Source organism: Xyrauchen texanus, chromosome 24 (assembly GCF_025860055.1).
Source record: "Xyrauchen texanus isolate HMW12.3.18 chromosome 24, RBS_HiC_50CHRs, whole genome shotgun sequence".
In the NCBI taxonomy this organism is placed as follows: Eukaryota; Metazoa; Chordata; class Actinopteri; order Cypriniformes; family Catostomidae; genus Xyrauchen; species Xyrauchen texanus.
In genome coordinates, this window is record NC_068299.1 from 38,289,287 (window position 1) to 38,311,824 (window position 22,538).

Genomic DNA, 22,538 nt, shown 5'->3' on the forward strand with positions numbered 1-22,538 from the left:
CGCACTGACCATTACCTGCAGGATGGTAAGGGGTAGTGCGAGACTTTTTAACCTTATACAGTGCACAAAGCTGCCGTACAAGGGAGGACTCAAAGTTGCGGCCCTGGTCTGAATGGATACGCTCAGGGACCCCGAACTTGTAAAACCATTCCACAACCAAAACCTGGGCCACCGTTTCTGCCCGTTGGTCCCGTGTAGGCACAGCCAACGTGTACTTTGTGAAGACGTCCGTCATAACCAGCACGTTCTCCAACCCTGAACGAGTCGGCTCCAACACAGTGAAGTCTATTGCCAATGTTTCGTTTGGCCTAGAGGCCAATAGATGGCCCATGAAGCTATTATGGAAAGGTTGTGTGTCCTTGGCAGCCTGGCACCGTTCGCACTCTCGACACCATTGTGCCACATCAGATGTCAGGCCCGGCCAATAACACCGCTGCCGCACTAACTCAGTGGTGCGTTCAACACCTTGGTGCCCATGCTCATGGTGTAACTGTGTTAAAACTTCTTCCTGCAGTAACGATGGTAGCACCAGCTGAAACCCTTCTTCGCCCCCCTCAGAGCGAAACACTCGGCGATGCAATACACCATCCTGCTCACACAACCGGCTCCATTGGCGTAACAAATTCACAACAGCCTTGGGCAGCTGCCTACGCTCCTCTGCACTAGGAGGAACCCCACCTCCAAAACATTAGAACTTTACCTATGACAGAATCCTCTTCCTGCAAAGACTGCATATCCACCGCCAGACTGGGCAGTGCAGTCACTACTGCTTGAGAAACCACCCCTGTTTTCCCAGCCTGCATTACGCTGGCAGGGAGAACTGTACCGGCAATAATTCTAACTCACCCAGGGTCGGGGACCCTGTCGGGAGAGGGCATCCGCATTCCGGTTGCTCCTTCCAGAGCGATACCTCAGCTCAAAATCAAATCGCGACCAATTGCGCAGCCCACCGTTGCTCTGTGGCCCCGAGCTTGGCGGTAGTCAGGTGGCTGAGGGGTTTTTATCAGTGAAGACGACACACCTCTGCCCTAACAGGTATTCTCTGAACTTCTCAGTCATGGCCCACTTGAGCCAAGAATTCCAACTTCATGGAACTGTAGTTTGACATATTAGCTCAGTGGGCCGAAGACTGCGGCTAGCATAGGCTATAGGTCGCACCTTCCCCCTGTTCCTGGGACAGAACAGCTCCCAACCCCCCATGGCTAGCATCTACCTCCAAAATAAAGGGAAGGGAGAAGTCAGCATAAGCCAATATAGGGGCAGAGGTGAGCCTACTCTTCAACCCCTCAAAGCTTGCCTGGCATTGTTCAGTCCATGCTGCACCAAAACTCGACTCTACTCGGGACCTGGGCCTACGACCGGCAACCTCAGCTACCAGCCGGTGCAGAGGAGCTGCCAACTTGGCAAAACCCTCGACAAACCATCTATAGTAACTGGCAAACCCTAGGAATGACCGGAGTTCTGCCACACCTGCAGGGCACAAACGGCATACGATTCCGTTCAAAAAGGCCGAATGGGGTGCAAAAAGCAGTTTTAGGCTTATCCTCCTCCGTGATAGGAACCTGGTTGTACCCACTGGCGAGGTCCATGGTTGAAAACCAACGTGCCCCAGACAGGGAGTCCAACGTTTCCTCTATGCGCGGCAGAGGAAAAGCATCTTTCCGCGTCTTTGCGTTCAGCTGGCGGTAGTCTACACACATCCGCAACGTACCATCCTTCTTTTTGGCCAGCACAATGGGGGAGGCATAAGGACTACAACTCTCTCTAATAATGCTTGTCTCCAGCAACTGGTTTATATGTGTTTTTACCACATCGTACTCAGACGGTGGTATCCGCCGGTACCTTTGCCGAACTGGGACCGTGTCTATCAGTGGAATATCATGAGAAATGAGTCGGGTACATCCCAAATCGCCCTCATGCGCAGAGAAGATAGTGTGAAACTTTAACAGCAGAGACTTAACCTGTTCTTGTTCTATCACTGTCAACACAGATAAATCAAGGCTCTTAATTTGTTCCTGCACTGAAGCAAGAACCGAAGGAATCTGAAGATTCACTGACGCAGAAACCGATTTCACTTCAGAGACACCACGGGCAAGCTCACAATAAATATACTGTGCAGCGTGCCCAAAATGGAGTTCGAAAAATCATTACGTCTGTTTTACCTAACATTGACGACCGGTACATAAACGGTACCTCGAGTCACTCTTACTAGTGCAGATGACGCCAAAAGACCTGCCGGCAACCCAAATTCTGGGGCTCGAAGAGCACAGTCTCCGCAGCAAAATGCCCTGAGCAAGTTGCGGCTACTACTTTCAATGTGCCACCCGAATTCGACACGCGTTACGACCCGCTAATCGGACCCTGCCTGAACAAATAGCTTGGGGACTGCACTCACCTGACGACAGTGTTGCAATGCTTGAAACACCGATTTAGAGGCCCCGAACACCGACGGTACATCAAAAAGGGCGGGACCATGCTGCCCAAAGAGCTCCCGATAGCAACGGTTCAACACATTCATCCCCAGAATACCAGGGACTCGAGCACCTGTACCACCGGGAGGATCTCTGACGACCAGCACGCCACATCCTGGAATTACCTGACCACAGAGCTCAATGTCCAACTCCATATAGCCAATATACGGTATCAACGACCCATTGGCTGCATGGAGCTGCAACCACTGACATGCCCTGAGACGATCCTGGCCCCATGGTTCAAACTGTTCCAAAAAACAACTTTCTGTGATCGTAGACACCATGGAGCCAGTATCAATCAAACAGGGCACCTGTACCCCACCCATAGAAACAACGAAGTGTGGACACGACGCCATTAAATACGACAGGGGGCCTAATGAACCTAAAGTCATCGAGCCATGGTCTTTCCCTACCGAACTGTGACTCTGCAGTTCGGCGGGATCTAGTTTTCCGTCGGTTGGGGGGACGTCTGCCCAGCCCTTACCGTAGGAGGAATCTCACGACGAGCTAGGGAGGGATGAGGGAGAACACGTTCGCCATCACATTCACGAGCAAAATGGCCTGGTTTTTGACAACGACGACAGACTAATACCTCAGTACGGGATGGCCGACGAACGTGCTGAGGAAACCGCATCCCTGCAACATTCTGAGTAAGTTGATCTAACTGTTGCTGCTGTGACTTTAACATCTCCCGCAGCTCCCTCAACTCTGACTGAGACTGCCCTTGCACCCCGTACTGTATGCCATAAGCCATTGGAACTGACTGACTCCGGCCCCTCGCACCCCCTGGCATTCCCTCCCGCTCCCACCTAATTGCTTCACCACGTACCTCCAATAAAACAGAAGCGGGCTGGCGGCGAACTAATTGCTTCAGCTCCCGGCGGAGAGCACTATCGGCAACATATTCCACAAACTGATCACGCAACACAATTTCAGCATTAGGGATAGCATTGGGTGATTGCTGTTTAACCCTCTCCAGGAGTGTCATCAAGGCCAGGGAAAACTCTAACAGAGATTCTCCGTCCTGTTGCCTCCTGGAAAAAAAGGCTTCTTGAAGCGCTACATACGATTGAGAGCAACCATACAACTCACGTAAAATCATGATTATCTTATCCGGATCTCCCCGTTCCTCACTGGGTCGATATCTAATCTCCTCACGAGCTTCACCCTCCAAATGATCGAAGAGAAAGAATGCCTTGTCAGCTTTGGACAAATAACGAGCCCGCATGCATGCCTGAGCCTCCTCCACCCACTCTTCAATGCCTGTGCCGGATTTGCCACTAAATTTTGGACATCGTCTGTCCCTAGGCACAAAAACGAACCGTTCCGGCACAACAGAATCAGTGTCGACTGGTTGGGGAGGGTCAGGCGCTGCCATGGCAGGAACAAAAGGAGCAGTGCTAGAACCAGCTAACTCACCCGGTATCTGCTCACGACGCAAACGGTCATTGTCTGCTCTCAACTGCATTACCAACTCTCGCAATTCCTGCATCTCCTCCTCCATACTTGGAACCACTACGCTCGCCCCACAATGGAACAGGATAACGGACAAATTCCCCAAAAAGGTCAAGACGCACACTGCTGTTTTGCTTCTGAAACTCAAATTACAACCAATATTAAATCACACATACAGAATTACACCCACGTCTCACTAAATAAATCTTTGCCTTACCCGGTAAATCCTGCCGACTACGCCAAAATGTGGCATTCCCGACTGGTGGGAAACTTAAATTAAACCGGACTACGCCACTCTGGGGGAGAGCCAGGGAAATACTCCCAATAAAGGACACAAGTTATTTTTACCAATTGAAGGCAAAGAAATAAGCGAAAAGGGAGACGTGAGTATCACTACAAAAATATAACTTTTATTGACACTTCAGTATTACTAAAACTACATGTACAATTATCTCACTTGAAGCACAATAAATATTTAAAACAAATAACAATTCTCCAGGGCCAGGCTTAGCAGGAGCAAGGCAGGCCAGCCGACTCAGGAGATAATCCAAACCCACCTCAAATTCACGCCAAATCGTCAAACAACACACGCACCATAAAGTTGTGTCGGCACACTTAGCACACTTGTGAAGCACACCACTGAATACGACAGCTAGCCTCCCCTGCTCCCCACAAAGACCTCACTGGCTCCTGGAGAAAAGAGAGACACAAATTAAACCAGATTTCACAGAAATAACAATATACAAGAACACAGCATATACCATATCCGGTATAATGTGACAGGGTGGGAAATACCAACCTTTAACAGCCTCCCACACTATATATGGTCACATTACAAATTTACTCAACTTAAATCAAAACCATAACCACAAGATAAATGTCACACTATAACAACAGTTAACACAGACAAACAAAAAGGACAAAAACACAGCACAAAGGGGGAAACGAACTACATGACTAGAAGCTGATATGCAGCACAGCAAACTCGAGGCGCTTAACCGGAAAGCCCAAGCGAGCCGCAAAGCGTAACAGCAAGATAAGGTGCCCGTAAGCAACACCAAAAAAGGCTAAATTAAAGAAGCAAACAAAATACACGTAAGCAAAACAAAATACACGTAAGCAGAACAAAACAAAATGCCAATAAGCAAGATAAAATGCCCGTAAGCAAAACAAAACAAAATGCCCGTAAGCAAAACAAAACAAAATGCCCGTAAGCAAAACAAAACAAAATGCCCGTAAGCAAAACAAAACAAAATGCCCGTAAGCAAAACAAAACAAAATGCCCGTAAGCAAAACAGCAGTGGCGTCACATAAAATCTTCAGCTAGCGATTTGTTGATGTTAAACTCCCCATGCTTACCTTAACAAAAAGACAGAGTTATATTACATCCAACGAACCCCGATGTGAAAAAGGGAGAGGCGTACTTACAATTTGGTTGAGTAACCACCGGACGCAAAGTTGTATGATTGTTCACAATGAAAATCTGAGGTTCAGTGTACAGACCATCATTCACCTGCTAAGGCTGCTGCTACTGTGAACACAATACAATAAATACCTCCAAAATATGCGATCTAGAAAATGTAAATACCAACATACCTGAAAGAAACCTCCACCGCAAACTCGCCACAACGCGCACGCCACCAGCGCCGCTCTATTAAAACCGGTAGAGCAGCATTTTTAGCCTCGAGAGGTTCACATCATTAAAGAGTGAACAACACCTCAACCTACCTGAATGGAAACACGGAAATGCCAGGAAGTGAGGAAGCCAGACTCACCAGGACATGTATACACCCGTCAAAATAAGGGCCCTTAAATGGTATGGCAGCTCCCACCTCATTGGGCTGCCAAAACCACACTCAAACCAGGCCAATAGGATGGTGAAATCACTTATCCTGCCACATTCTGTTGGTAAATGGTGAGACACCTAGCGAGCCACATGATTTTTGTCAAAGAGCTAAGTGTGGCTTGCGAGTCATAGGTTCCCAACCACTGCTCTAATTGAAGTTCCTAAATGTAATTTCGGGAGGAGTGAGTCCATCTAATCTTTCAATTAACAGCCAGAGTATATAAGCAGCTCTTTACCTGTCTTTGGGCTCAGCTGTTTCAAGCATTGGCGACAGATCCAGGCGACGTCTTATTATTCCACTTGATTTGTCCTCCTTATCAGATAAGATATTTTATCCAAATGCATATGTTATTCAACGAAAGCTGCCGCAGCAGCTCACTATTTGCGTACATCGTGATAATGATGGCTGACATTTTAGCTGTGGTTTTCTACCTGGCCTTTCTTCCTTTTTAATCATTACTCGCCAAAGCAGATCCTATTGCGTTGAGGCTGCCTCCGCAATACCGGCCACTGCTTCACCATATACCAATGCTACCGCTTCATATGGGCTAGCACAGGTCCTTTCATCTTAACTGTCAACATTTTATTCCCACACTATTGATTGTTTAAATCGCGTTCTAGCACACAGGTGTTTCCTCTTAGCGGCGCTTCAGCAGTCTCTTTCTCACTCTCTCTCTCTCTCTGTCTCTCTCTCTGTGTTTGATTTTCTGTGGGAGGTAGCAAGTACAGCCCTCTCTCCAGTGGCCATGGATCTTACTTTTCACAGATTATTTCTTATTCACAGGGGTGTGAAATGTCTCTCTAGTATAAGTTTCACCTAAATATTTTTTCTTTTCTACAGCAATGCCTAAAATTGTGCATTCCGCAGGGGTTTCACCAATATCACTTCCAGCAGGTCTCTGCGAGAGCCTATTTAAATTCCTGTCACTGGATTGTATGCAGGTTTATCTCTCGCTTTATCTATCTAGGTGTCTTTCCAAGACTTCACTATTACCTAACAAGGAGCCAAATGTGGCAACCATTTTAGTTGTTAAGGAAGCACAACTGCTGTGCCCCTGCCAATGGCTCAAAACATCCCTAAGTGCTCGTCCACGTGCCACAACTGCAGCATCTTTCGGACCATGCGACAAACTCTCATGACACCACAAAGCAGCACAAATGTTCTGTACAAGTGCCGCAACTGTGCCATCTTTCAGACCATGCAACAAACTCCCACGACACTGCAAAGCAGCGCAAATGTGCTGTCCAGGTGCAGCAACTGTGGAACTTTTCAGGCCGTGATGCTAAATCCCCCACATGTTGGTTGCGGTGGGCCCCCCCATTCGAACATCATGCAGGCTTTCCCGTCAATTTGCAGTGTGGGCTTTAGCGCATTGGTCGCAGGCTGTCCCGTTTGAATCGCAGTGTGGGCCCTCCCGTTCGATCGCAATGCAGGCTCTCCCGTTCTAATTGCAGCATGGGCTCTCCCATTCGAATGCAGTGTTAAATTTCACATCGTTCAATCCGTGGGCTCTCCCGTCCGAAACGCAGTATGAGCTCTCCCATTCGAGTGAAGTGAAAGTTCAGTAATCTTAAGAGCCTTTAGCATTTCTCATTAGCCTTTGATTTGGCATTTCTTTCGCTCATGTTACAATGAGCCCTGCGTCCTACCATGCTCGATCCTGCCACAGCAGCTCCTGCCTATGCATGATACCGCCACAGCAGTACTCCTTTCGATACTGCCACAATTGTGCCCTGACATGATGTACGTAATAAAGTTACATTTTCATAACTAACCTTTTCCTTCCCTTACAGGTGTGTATAAAGTTATGTATTCCTATCTAAACATTTGCTTCCCCTACAGGCACGTACAAACGTAATTGTCATGTTTTCCTAACTAACGTATTTGCTTCCCTTATAGGTACATACACAGAGTTATTTCTATTTCTCTCCACAGGTGCTTTCAACGTCTAAGATCTATACTTTTATAGCAGTGCATCTACAGTAATGGAAACACAGCAGCACTCCCACAGGAGAACCTTCACTATGCCCCCCTTTTTACTATTCCATCTCCTCTACTCCACTGCCACAGCACTGCCTTAACTCTGCTCCCGCTGCAGGCCCACTTTACTATACTGCCGCAACAGTGTTTTAACATGCTTCCGCTTAGTCCCTTTTGTCTTCACTTCACAGCAGCTGTAACAAGGATTACAACTGCAATCACCATCTCCTCTTCATTTCAAGCACCCTATTTCCATGTCTCCTTCATCTAAACCTTCCACCCAGAGCAGGCCCTTATGTGAGGCTGCCTCTTCAATGCAGTTTACCAAAACAGTACCTTTCTCACAGCTTCCGCCGCAAACGGAATTCACTTTTATGGGGGTCCTTCCGTACTATCAAGTCTAATGATCATCTACATCAATTCAACCTCTAAGCATCCAGCTTGCTGTCCTAAACAGCTCCTCTAACTTTTTTGGGGGAAACTTCAGGGTTCGAGTTGAAAACTTGCTGTCCTAAACACCTCATCCATCTTTTTGGGGGGAAACTTCAGGGTTCGAGTTGAAGCTGCTTCATCGAGCCCCTCCTAAGTGGACAGCAAGCCAAATAAGTTTAACCTTAATAGTTTAAGATTATATGGGCAAATTAACTCGTGAATTGAAGATCCTAAACGTAATTTCGGGAGGAGCGAGTCCATCTAATCTTTCAATTAACAGCCAGAATATATAAGCAGCTCTTTGCCTGTCTTCAGTCTCAGCTGTTTCCACCATCCCTCCACCTTCCCAACTTTACCCTAGGCATCTTGCCCCACTTAAACATCTCCTATTAATAGTCACAGGGGATACATCAAAGCTTGAGTTGAAGCTGCTTCATTGAGCCCCTCCTTTGTGGACAGCAAGCCAAATAAATGTAACCTTAATAGCTTTAAGATTATATGGTAAATGATCTGCACTTATATAGTGCTTTTTTAACATTAGCAGTATTCAAAGAGCTTTACACTGCGTCTCATTCACCCATTCACACACCAATGATGACAGAGCTGCCATGCAAGGTGCTAGCCTGCCATTGGGAGCAACTTGGGGTTCAGTATCTTGCCCAAGGATACTTCGGCATGTGGAGTCATGTGGGCCAAGAATCAAACCACCAACCCTGCGATTAGTGGACAACCCGCTCTACCACCTGAGCCACAGCCAGCCCTAACGGCAAACAAACTTGTGAACTAGTATTCACGAACTGACTGAGGGCTACAAAGCCTTACCAACAGACCTCTGGGGAACATACCAACATAGACACTCACTAACAAACAAAATAATTCAGCAAAGGACAATAAATAGGAGGTTAGTTTAAATAAAGAGGTAAATAATGAGGGACAGGTGTCACTGAGCAATCAGCTTTTCCATGGAAAAGCAGATCGTCAATGAGCTCAGCGAGCAATGCCAATCACCAACCGGCGGCACCTGAAATACAAGAGGTCACAGACATGATACACAGAAATAGGGGAGAGGGCACAGTCATGGCCAGAGTGTAACAGTACCCCCTCCCCGATAGATGCTTCCTGGCATCCACAACAGAAGTACCAACACAAGAGGGACTGACGATGGAGGGATGGTGGGAAGAAAGACAAGACATGGAGCATGACAGTCAAGATCCCGACACCAGAACCGAAAATACGCGATACTCTTATTTTGCAAATAGATTCAAGTCATAACTTGGATGGAAGCATGACTTTTGTAATGTTTGTATACTGAATTTTGACTTTTCTTTAACCATGTAGCTTCCTTTACACCGCAAAGAAGATGGCTCTGTTCAAAAACCTAGCCAACTGCCTACATAGGCAGCATTTTAATGGATCATAGGTACTGTATGCTCAATCAATAAATGTAGGTTTTGAAACAGAGCCTCTGACGTGATATGTGATGATTCTTTAGACAGTCCAAAGAAAACAAGAACCAAAGACAAAAACCTAAAATCACCTAAAACTTAAACACTACTGTTTTGCTGCGATGCAATGACTCATATTTTCTTCAAGAAATGCAAATGCCATTTCTGGTCATCTTTTGTTTCATCCATAAATAAAAGAGCTCATGTTCCTGCGGCTCTCTAGTATATTGAGAGTAAAGCCACACACAAGAGTCCTTTCAAAAGGGCAGGCAGACAAAAATATTACCTCACATCCCATGTGGAAGGGTTTCAGGTTTTCCGCATTGTTTACTTTTCCTCTTGTACTCGTATGTTTTCACTATGTATTTGAGTTGAGAGGGGAATTTCCATGTAGTTTTCATTGCCATGCTCTGAATCTTATAGTCTTCATTCCACACAAACACCATCAATAAATTTGGGAGTTCACACTCAGCAATGAATGGCTGCAATGCAAGGTGGAGCTGCGCTCATAACGAGGGCTCTATATTTTATTTGAAGAGGGCTATATATCATTATTAAAGTTGAAGCTGGCTTGCTATTTCTTATTTGGTCCAAATAGATTAGCAAGATCATGAGAAAACCTTTTTGCACACTTAACTCATAAGCAGCTGTTTTTGTTTTTTTGGTTTGCTACTGTAAATGGAGTGCTGAAAAAAATCTGAAACCTTTTGAACTCATTGGATTTGAACTTTGTGTGGAGTGAGCAAATCTTCTCCAGGGTAACTCCATGGTGCAATTAAAAAATCCACTCAATACATCTAAACACACATTAAAACATCTGTCCACATATATCAATGTCAAAATGTGTTAATACATAGTTTTCCACTGACTAGCCATCCAGCAAACTTTTCTCAAAGTAAACTGCCTGCGGTGTGACTATAATATGGCCAATCTGTCATGTGGTGGACACAGAAAGTTCAGTTTTTATCATTCATTTCAAACATGGTTAAAAAATGGACTTCCAAACATTGTTGAATGGGGAATATTCTACTGTTTGAATAGAGCGTCTCCAAAATAGACATCAAAGTAAGAGTTTGCCTAAAAATGAAAATTCAGTCATTATTTATTCACTTTTGCCATGCTGTTTCCAACCTCTATGCTGTCATGTTCCCCTTATTTTGCCAGCATTTGCATCCAGGTTCAAAAACGGAATCGGCCTTGGTTTCACATGTGTACCGAACACGATGCACCATTTCTGAATTTTGCATGCAAAACAATTAGCAGGGGAATATAAGCAGAGGCTAACTTAAATTTCAAGGACTATTTACAATAAAGCACAGGCTCACAGTCTTGACAGTTTTAGAATTTTCTGAATTGTTTTAATATGCATTGAAATGCATAAAGGCTTCAGGTTATTTCATTTAATTCAGTGAATATGAATTCTGTTCACTTGCATGGAACTAGTTTAGTGTTTTTCTCATATTCTCCCTGGACTGCAACCAGCAAATCTGATTCTATGGTTTTAATCAAATGCAAAACTGCCATGGCAGCTAAGGTGATAAATGGGCAATAGAGCACAACAGTCTGGTTTCGGAAGTAAAACTCCCATTCATTTTCTCAATAGGTGAATTGAAGTTTAACTTTAGCTTGGAAACCTTTAAAGACAAAGCTTCTGTGTGCTCTGTGGTTGTTAACTGATGGTCCATGCTTAAGCTGAAGTCATTAGTCAGTGCAGTGTCGGTGCTTCAGGGGGCTCTCGGCAGGACATCCCCTCTCACTTTGACCACTGTATTGTAATGATAAAGTAATTATTGTTTCTGTTAAAGTCCAACTGTGGTTTTGGACTTTACACTGACACCTATCTGTGTGGATGCAGTGTCACACAGAAGCAAAAAGTTTCTGATTACCAATGCATTTTTTGAAATAGCCTATTCACTGACATTCAGCGAGAGCTGATCGGGGGCGGATCCAATCGCAAGTGATCCTCCCTATGCCCTATACTCACTCCGCACCGCAGAGCCCTCGAAGTGGGTACTCTGAAGGAAACATGGCATTACTGTATGAATGCACCTTTCACTAACAGTCTTGTGGAAGAGCCCTCCAAGAAAAGATTCATTTTTTCCACTTTCGCTTTGAACGAGCTTTCGATTGGCATCCCCTCCTGCAGCAGTGCCCTTCACGGAAGCAAAAACGTTTTGAATTCGCCACAGGACATTGAAGTGCTCTTACCTCAGACGAGTATCAGGTCTGATAAAAAGTCCAAGTATTTAAGTGGTTAAATACCTAAAAAGCAAAGAAATTAATTATTTATAACTACTACTCATTAAAACAATACACAAAAATATTATCCTTCCGTCCCTGTCCCTGCTAATGTCTGCGCACGTCACTGCCACCCTTATGTAGAAAAGACCTCTGATACTGTATGTCTTCATCTCTTGGGTGTCATTTTATACATACATGTCAAAAGTATTGTTCTTGTGGTATAAAATTAGTGCGACTACAGTTTTTCTCAGTAACATTTTGTTGATATGACTTCTGGTCATTCTTTCACAATAAAATGTTCCCCTAAAACAGCCTGCTGTGTTCCCAAGTCTCCACAGAACTTTTGATGTTGCAGTTAGAGCTTGAATCAACTCTAGCAGCTTCTAAGTTGCAATTGCAATTGTATGGGAGGATGAAAATGTATCGAATCTGTCTTGAATTTTCAGCGGGTCACTCGGTTTTCAGGATTTATCAGATGGCTTTAAACCTCTTTGATGCTTCATCTAAACCAGCTCCCCGTAAAGCACTTTTCTCACATCTGTTTTTATCCTAAAGATGAAAAAGCGAAGAAGCAAACTTTTTCACTTACAATTCCCGATTACACCAGCGCACTAAATAAAACATCGGAGCAGGACTTCGTTTCATCTGCGATTTATCTTCTTCATTCATCCACATCATGGAGCTCCATTTCTCCCCTCATTAAAGTCATCAAACAGATTTGGAGCCTTGTGTTAGTCATGGGTATAGTTTGTTATGCCGTTGTATCCTGGATTTCACTAGAACTAATTTTCTGGGAGACAATAAAAGAGTTCTGTCCCTTGTAACAGCATGATATTTTTAGGATGAGACCCAGCACCCAAAACCAATAAGCCTCTTGCACGCTTCTGGAGTTGAACTTTTCTCACTTTTATACTATTCAGCTATAAGCATGTCAATATTAACATGCTCAATAAGATTATCTTTAAACTACTCTACCATGACAGTAATTAATTTGAAAAAGAAAAATGGCCATAAAAAGAAGTCAGTTCATACCATGAACAGAATAGCACCTCTTATGGTAACGCTGAGAATGCAATGCGTTCTTGCGTTGCATTACAAACTGTGCTGTGACACAGCGACGAGTGAAATCAGAGCTTCGATATCTAGAAGCAATTGCATTCACACATTTGCGTAGCAGTCCCATCAGCCATACTTAATGTGCATTCCTGTGTAACAAACCTCAGTACATGCATATTGCATTAAAATGTCTATGTCATTAAACTAGATATGTTATTCAAGTGTTAGGACTATAAACTACAAAACCAACTAGATTATCTTCAAACTGTTGCTCCGCCTTGACAGTAGTTGAGCTGAAAGAGAAACCTGACCTTGTTTCTATTCTGCCTTAAAAAAACTCCAAAACACAGTAACTACTAGAGGTTTGTTACTTGACCCAAGCACAATGGAATCTAACAAACTGGTGGGTTTCGGGTCATGTTTACGGAGTTTTTCGGCTGTTCATACCGACTGTGTTTTTGCATGCAAATGTACTTTTTAAATGTAATCACGCTGGACCAACGTATTTGACTTTTTCACTTTTTCAGCATCTCGTGCCAGACCGCTACAGTTTTCAGACATTATGTCAAGTTAAAGAGAAGCGACACATGCTTTCTATTTCATTCTGAATCTGTTTCATTTTTGCCGATGTCGATTTAACAATCTGAAGAAGTTCACAACGCAAAGATGACTTCATGTGACTAACACTTTCACACATGATTCCAGATTGTTCTTTACCCTGCAAAGCCTACGTTTTTTCCCTTTTGCTCTGGTGTGCTAATGGATTGCCGTGCCTTTTTAAAACTGTGTATGTTTACTGTGACTATACTGTTATAAATGTTGCCTTCGATGCTTAAATAAAATACAGCCTATTGCAACAAATGTATTTGCTTGGAGTACAAATCATAAAGAGAATGAACGATTTTGGGACTGGGTTTGGTTCGGGCTCCAAATTTGACGGTCCTGGTCGGGTAGGGTCACAATGTATTGGAAACAGGCCGGGATCAGGTTTCAACTTTTCTCCCAAGCAGATGAGGTTTTTAAGTTTAATGCTCCATCAAGATTTAAATCAACAAAACTTAGTTCCCTACCCTAAACCCTAAACCTAAACTTAACTGATAGTGTCATAAAAAGCAAATGTGAGATAAAACTGCAACTACGGAAACTACCACATCTTTTGTGGTGCTTCTATGACACATCAGGTGTCAACTCGCTTGCATTTCTGGACTCAGTTGAGCTACCGTGAAACATAATCTCACTTGAATAAGCTTTTAAATGTAGTTTGTTACAGATATCTAGTAACTACACATTTTAAATCGGGTCTCTCAGACTATGATTTGTCTTGTGACATACAGGTTTGGCTTATATAGCGCCCTTTGCAACAACATTGCATTATGAATTGCACTCTGACACATTTTTGGGAAGCAAAAACACACAAAATCAAGCTTGTTTGATAGAACTGCCTGCTTTCACAGATTTGTGTAGAGTTTGAGTGTTGACTGAGCGTATGAGTCACTGTAGTGCCATCAATTACACTACATGGCAGAACGTAATTTACATCGTAAAGAATAAATATTTTACCAATTGAGCTCACAGATGCAAAGGTTAATTTCCCAGTGGCCCAAAGCTCACCCAGCAGGATATTTTTGTGCAAAACGCAGTGCAGTGTACACTAGTCTGCTCTAAATCATCTACAATTGCAAAAATAAAGAGGTAAAAGGAGGTGAACATCTGGTACAGCCGAACAACTCCATGCTTTCAGATAATGGCTAATGAAATTGCACTTTATTTAACGTTTCATCCTGCTGTCCAGCTCAGCGGCTCAATGTTTACAAGAGCACGTATGGAATGTTAAAAAGACTCCAGAAAAGCCCCCACACCCACTCACCTGCGCTGTGTTACTTTACGTTATCCAGGATGCCCTGGAGGTGTATTGCTCCACTTTGAAGTACACACCGACAGCTGGTATTTGTCAAGATGAATGTCCACTTTTTGTCCTAGTGAACATTGAAGGATAGGAAATGTTAAGTGGTTGATTAGGGACACGGATCTAATGCAGCTTACTGCAGCTGGGGGTAATTCAGAATCATACACACCCACTGCAGAATGTTCCCGGGAACTCCCGGGCTCAGTGACTGCATTGGATTACACGTTTTCATATATGAAGTCCATACAAATTAGCATGCAGAGACTATGCATGTATATTCATTTAAGAACATTATTGCATGTTATTAATTATGTGTCATTGCTTCATATTTAATTTCATCGTCATTAAAAAGGATGATTATGATCATGATAATAATAAAAACTTATATTCACTATTATTTATCAAAAATAAATGACTTGACTTATCAAATAGTCTGTGTACTGTGCATGGAAATCCTTCATAATTGATTTCATTTTACTGAAAAATGCATTTGAAGACTAAAACTTGTACTAAAAATGACTGAAATGATTTCAAACGGGGACAAAAAGTCCAAAACCAGGCACAGGATTAGCCTACTCAAATTTCATTCATTTAATTTCATTAATTTTAACAGAAGTGGCACGTCTGTGCTAAATAGTCTCTAATAAAAGTAACCCTTTTTAAAACATATTGTTATAACCATATATTAATATTTAATAATGCATTTGTAAAGGAATTATTACTCATTAATTAAGCCCTTTATAAACCCTTAACTAAAATCTAATTATTGTAAAGTCTTAACAAAATGATAACACTTTATTTTAAGGGTTCACAATAAATACTAGTTAAGCATGAATAAGACAATAATGCTCCTCCAAACTTCAGAGTGGGTGCGAGACAATGTGGCTTGAAGGCCTCTCTGGGTCTCTGTCTAAACTTTAGATGACCAGGTGGATGTTCGTTGTTGATCTGGTGGTCCAAGGCTGGAATCGGGCAGATTTATCTTTGTGAAGGATGCATGAATCAAGCCACGTACATTCTGGAAGAAAACGTGCTTCCTTCTGCTCTGACAATGTTCCCCAACCCTGAGGATTCGATTTTCCAGCAGGACAAGGCTCTATGCCACACAGCCAGGTCAATCAAGGTGTGGATGGAGGACCACCTGATCAAGACCCTGTCACGGCGAACCCAATCTCCAGACCTGAACCCCATTGAAAACCTCTTTTACTCAAACACATACCTATAAATAGTAAATCCAGAGAAACTGATCATTTTGCAGAGGTGTATGTGTATGTATATAAAAAACAACTGGGCAGGTCATGGAAAAGTAATTTCTCAAAAAGTGTCTGAACTCCCTCAGTTGGTCATTCTTTGCTTTTTTCTATAGTTATTTCAAAATATTTCAATTCAACTTATGAGGCATCAGTCTGTATGTCATGCAAAAATACTGATACCTAATAAGTGGGCTCCCCGGTCACTCTAGTCGCTTTTTCCTCCTCTGAGATAGAAGTCAGACTCTCTCACTGTTCTCCGTCATCTTATTGAGGAAGAGCTCAGCACAAGAGCCTCCTTAAACCTCTCTATTGTATGCACCTGGGCTGAGAAGAATGGCTCTTTCACAAGTAAATTGTGGCCCAACTTTACAGAGAGAGATTTTATAACAGAGCACAGTTGACATTGGCAAGCAGTGGCATGACCGACCATTGAAATCCTCAGTCACAGGAGATCAATCAAAGCTGCGTAATTCCCCCAAGCCATAGAGTTCCACTGTGAAGGGGAGCCAAGCACTGTAAAATAAGCAGCTTGCGGTTAGTCTTATTGTAGAGCCGAGAATCCCAGCGTGTCACATACTTCACATGGAGCTGTCAGTCTAGATCTAACAAAATGCAGTTTGATGCCCTTCGCCTCTATAGGCAGGGATGCTGCTGCCATGGTAACAGCCAAGTCATATTTTGCTCCTGATGCCCTCAAATTCCTCAGGCTCCCAATGCTGTTCTGATAGCTCAGAATACAGTGTAAAGAAGTGTGTATGAACTGATCTCTACAGGTGTCAGAAGGGAGCGACACTTGGCTAGCAGGCCGTGCTCGCCGGATGGAGAACATCTCCAATGCAGTCAAGTCTGCCTGAGCTATGAAAGTCTCTTGCACGATTACATGAGTTATAGAAAATATTTCTTTTCTTCTGGCTATAGGAAGAAAAGAAATCCTATAGATACTCTCCTCTGAATAACCAACACATAAATTCATCAGACTGAGTAGAATCAAATCATTGTTTTTTGCAACATTTGTTTCAACGACTTTTACGTGATGTCACCATGAATTTACTATAGGGCAGTGGCATACCCAAGGGTGGGCCAGGGCGAGCCTAGGCCTACCCAAATTAGACCAAGGCTCACCCAGAAATTTAGAGGTTAATCTTTGAATTCAAATATATATTTATATAATAGTTTTAAAAAATGCATAAATCTGATTTCTGAAAGTGTGAAATAAACGTTTGAATGTATCACTTCTCTGTTGTTAAGGAACATTTTGTAAAAACACATCTGGGCGAAAACTTGGCCCATCCATTTTTAATGAGGCGCACCCAAAAATGATTTCCTTTCTACACCCTTGCTACAGGGCCAATCTCCTGGAACAGTCTGGGGTTAAAGGAAAGTTCTGGGTTCTATTGACATCATTTGTGACAATACCTTTATCTCAAATGAAAACTACTGAAACAATGATTTTACTACAGTAACTATTGTTTAACTATGATATTTGTAGTAAAAAACATTTACCTTGGTTTCAGTAACCACATTTTAACCATGATTAATGTTAGTACAATTACAATTACAGTTTTGGTTTCCTTTATTATTATTATGGTTCAACCACTAATATCATGGTTAAAATATGGTTACTGTAGTAAACCTTAGTAAATGTTATGGTTATACTAAAAATACCATTGGTGAATTACAATATAACTGTAGTAAAACCATGGTTAATTTCCATAAGGGATCGCAAAATCATTGTGAGGCATTGCAAATTATTGCAAGGAAACACAAATTGTATTACGAGGAAACAAAGAACTAAACTACTTCCATCCATGTCCTCTAAAGGGTTCTGAAGTTTTATATTTTATATATATATATATATACATATGACTATGACACTTTTAGCCAGGGGCGGACTGGCTATAGGAAGAACTGGGACTTTTTCTGGTGGGCCAAATTGGCTGAAACCGGCTGCCATGTTATGCCGGATGGGCCGCGACTGGCTGAAGAGGGCCGCAAAGAGGGATGCGATATGCAGAAAAAGACAGCGACAAGTCCCCCATGCTCAACAACCTTTTGGCCAGTGGAGTTAAATTGCTCCATAAAAGGCTAAATGCTCCAAAGAGTACTCATCTATTAGGAATATTCCTCCTTATCTAAAACAAACATAAACATGTTCTGTCTGTTTTTTTCTTCTTCTTTAAACTGTCCTACTTCTGGCAAGGCGCTATTTAAACAACATTATTATTATTATTATTATTATTATTATTATTATTATTATTATTATTTAACTAAGTAATGGTGTCTTATCGTAAAAAATCCTGATAAATTTACGGGACTTTCATCTGTTTATTGGCTATGTTGATTTATTTTGATTTCTTTTAATGTTTGAATTTGAATTTATTATTCAATGCAAAATTTGTGCTTGACATTTCAAATTTTGCTTGACACTTCCTGCCTTCAGAATAATGTTGTTATACATGCACAGACAAATGAAAAATGAAAAAGATATTAATATCAGAAATACCAGGAGAAACCACAAAATATTCAAATTCAGCTTCATCTGGCAAGAACAAAAAGAATGAAATTTATTTTTGTTTAAATACATGTTGTATAATAATAATAAATGTAAGCGCAGTGTAGTTCTAGCAGGAAGACTAGCAGCTGTACATCATCGCACCATTAGCTGGGTAATTCCCAGCCAATCACATGTAAGCAATTACGTTATAAGTCTGCTCACAATCTATCACATTGATGTTTCAGTTTGCTAACACGGCAACCTCCACCACCCTACCATCACCAGTTGAGTCCCGTCCTGCTCAGGGGAAGGCTCCTCGCCCCTGCCTCCTATCTCCGACAGGATATGACGGTTCTGAGTACAACTTCTTCGAACCGCCAGATGGGGCCTACACCAAAGAGAGACATTACATTTCTGTTTTATATTCATCAAATAAATGTCATCTAAATCTCACTCAAGTCTGCGAGTCTTCCTGATAGAATGATTATTATTATTATATATTATTATGAAAAGGCATATACAAGGCATATTTTATTAATAGAAACTATTAATGTAAGAGTAACATAAAAAAATGGGTATTTCGTTTAGTTTTGAAGCACTTCCGGGTTAAGCCCCGCCAACAACCGGTTCTATCCGAAGACAGAGACAGATACAGATAATTCTGTCATATGAACAGATAAAAATACAAATAACGACTTCACTACACATCCCTATTAGATAGCATTGTGTGAGGAAAAGGGCAAAAAGTGTTTATGAACTGATAATTTACTAATTTACTTGTGATTTCTGTGAAAGGCAATGAAATGAATTTATTTGTTGCACTTCTAAAGTTAATTTAACCAGATATCTGCTGCAATACGTACAATGAGCCATGCTGATCTATGTATGTGGTTTACATAGATCAGACTCCACCCACAAGAATTATGTTGGTAATGCAAAATCAAAAGTTCATCCACCTAGAAAAGTAGTGTTTAAGAGAGTGTTTAAAGAGCTGTTTAAGTGTTTAAAGAAAGTGAGTTTGATTGATGATTGAATTTAATTGGCTGTTTTAACTGTAGGCCTGGGGTGATAACAGGACAAACCACTCCGGTCCTCCACCGCCTACCTGCTGCACACCGAAACATCTTAAAGAGAACAATTTATTACTGTTCCGTTCACACATCCTTTTCCTCCTTTCATGATAGCATTATTAAATCAAGCTCAGCTCTAAAGATGCTATGCAGGCTCGGAACACTTCCACGATGGAAGGATTTCAGTATCAAGAGGCTGAGTTTTATAGCCATTCAAATCTTCTATAAACAGTCTGTTGGCCTCTCGTAACACTACTCCCCAAATTCAGAGGTCGGACTTTGGTTTTATCATTGGAAGTTGGATCGTTCCATGCACATTATGTCATAAATGACCTGGCGAGGATCTCAGATTCAAATCACGAATTCATACACATCATTTGAGAGGAAGCACAGCGCAGAGGATGTTTTACTCCACCTCTCAGATTCGCTCTGTGAAATTGTTATATTGTCCTTCCTTTCTCATTGTTTTTTCAATTTACACTGTTCCAAACTGTCCAAGATTCCACATTTTGTCAGAAATATGGAGGTCGATCCAAGATATGGACTTCAACATGAGATGGTTTTATCTATACCCTTCACTTTATATCTTTAGTACTTAAACATAATAAACCAAAACATTGCTGATAAGACCAGCATAAACCAGCCTGAGGTGTTTTGCTGCAGGTTATAGCTGGTTTAAGCAAGTCTACCAGCTAATAAATGCCCAAAAACCCTCTAAAACCCATCAAACTACGCCAGCCTGACCATCGAAAACCACCTTTAACTGGTATACGTTTTTTTTTACATGGAAATTCTGTTTCTTCAACTTCCTGTCCCAGGGGTTGATTTTTTTTTTTAAAACAGGCAGATTTAAACTTTTTTCAAAATTAACAAACTTTTTTAATTATCACAATTAAACCCACTAGGGAACTACTTACTAGGCCTCGTTTATTTTTGCAAAAAAAAATAAATAAAATATTCATACTGAAAAAATATATATATTACAAAATTCCATCAAATTTATTTTTTAATTATTTAAAATAAAATGTAAAAAAAAAAAGAAAAAAAAAATTATATTAATGATTTTTTTTTAATTCAGTTTTATTGAACATTACACAACTGGTTGATGGATTTTTGTTATAAAATTTAACAATGTAAATCTTAAAAACAGACAAATAATAATAAAACAAAAGTGTGAGTGTGATTTTAATTATTTATTTATTTACAGGACCCAAATATGTTGAGCAGTTACTTAAAATTAATTTAGTAAATTTTCTTTAACACCTGATCCACATAACTGCAATGAACACAAAACATGTAACATGTACCTTTAGCAGATGGCTTATCAATTACACATTCACGTATAACACATTTTTTATGACATATATTTCCATTTTCACAATACTCTGAATTGGTAATTGCTTCCTTATGATGTACTGTGCTATTGTATCTTTTCCCAAGAAAATGATTCATTGGGTTGTATTGGTAAATGAATTATTCATCTCAAAAGCATGTTGTACCTGTGGCTCACAGATGTACACTCTCCCTGGGAGCATCGCTAGAAACCCAAGACCTTTGTGCCATTGTATTTGTGCAGGAAATAGTGCAGACGGGGGTCAGAATCCAGCTGATAGACATGCTCTCTCAGACCGGCTTGCCTGTGATCGAAGCCACTAGCTTTGTGTCTTCAAAGTGGATAGCACAGGTAATAAGCTGCTATTGTAAAGCCTCAATAGTGTGTTGAGTGATATTCTCTGGCCTCTTTGTGTCTACACAAAACCACTGAACTGGGTATTCTAGTTGTGTCCAAAAACTGCATTTGTTTTTGAAAAATCATTTGGCATAAATTAAGACCTTTGATATTAGGGCAAAAATCATATTCTTGATACAAATTTTTGAATTGTTTTCCTGTAAAAATATGTAAAATTCCTTAAAACAAGATCAGTTTGATTTATTTGTTTTAGAAACAACACTGCATATGATATTTAGGTTTTTCTGAGAATTTATATATACATGTGTATTTTGTCTTACTGTACTGACAGAGTTTTTATAGTCAAAACAAGTGTAAAAATCCACCAGTGCTGAAGAATTAATCCAAAGTATTTAGAATACGTTACTGATCTTGATTAATCTAGTGGAATACGTTACAAATCACATTTTACAGCATGTATTCTGTAATCTGTAGTGGAATACATTTCAAATGTAACCCTCCCAACCCTGATCATATTAAACAGCATATAATATTATATACTGTGTGTGTGTGTTTGAGTGTGATAATATGTAACCATGCCTAAAATAGAACAATAAGTGTTTATCAGTTATCTCAAATAAAAATATATTTGTCAAGGGGGCATTTAATTGCACAAAAATTATCCCCACGTTCACATTCTTCTTTTGTCTTTAGCGATTTACTTTCTTCATGCTTATCGCCACCTACTGGGCAGGGAGTATAATTGATAGAACAAAAGGACTTGATCTGTTTCTCACCCACACATATAATATCTCTTTTCTTATCGTTTGACACACTGTGTGTTTTTATTAGATGACAGATCACACTGCAGTGCCGCAGGGCATTAAAAGGTCTCCTGAAGTAAGATATCCTGTTCTGACGCCCAATACTCAGGGCTTCCAGGCAGCTGTAAGTAAATATTTGCATCATTAACATTTATTTACAAGTGACATTTGCAATTTACCTTCCATGCCAGGTCAATGATGTTGTTCTTGTATAATAAACCACTTTACTTATACATGTTCTCTACCTACGCTTCCAGGGTCACTTAACTTTACATACAAGCACAACCTTTGCAGCTTTCATTTTGAGCATTCATTTGTAAATGAGCCACATCTCTAATTGCTTCGCTTGCTAATCAAGCGATTCGCCCTTATAAGCCAACATCTATCAGCACAAG

The 22,538-nt window shown here is 41.4% G+C and overlaps 1 pseudogene; it reads left to right on the plus strand.

Annotated features, from left to right (window-relative positions):
- The first annotated feature begins 16,904 nt into the window (after positions 1 to 16,904).
- LOC127617770 (3-hydroxy-3-methylglutaryl-CoA lyase, cytoplasmic-like) overlaps positions 16,905 to 22,538 on the plus strand; it is a 50,338-nt pseudogene continuing 44,704 nt past the window's right edge.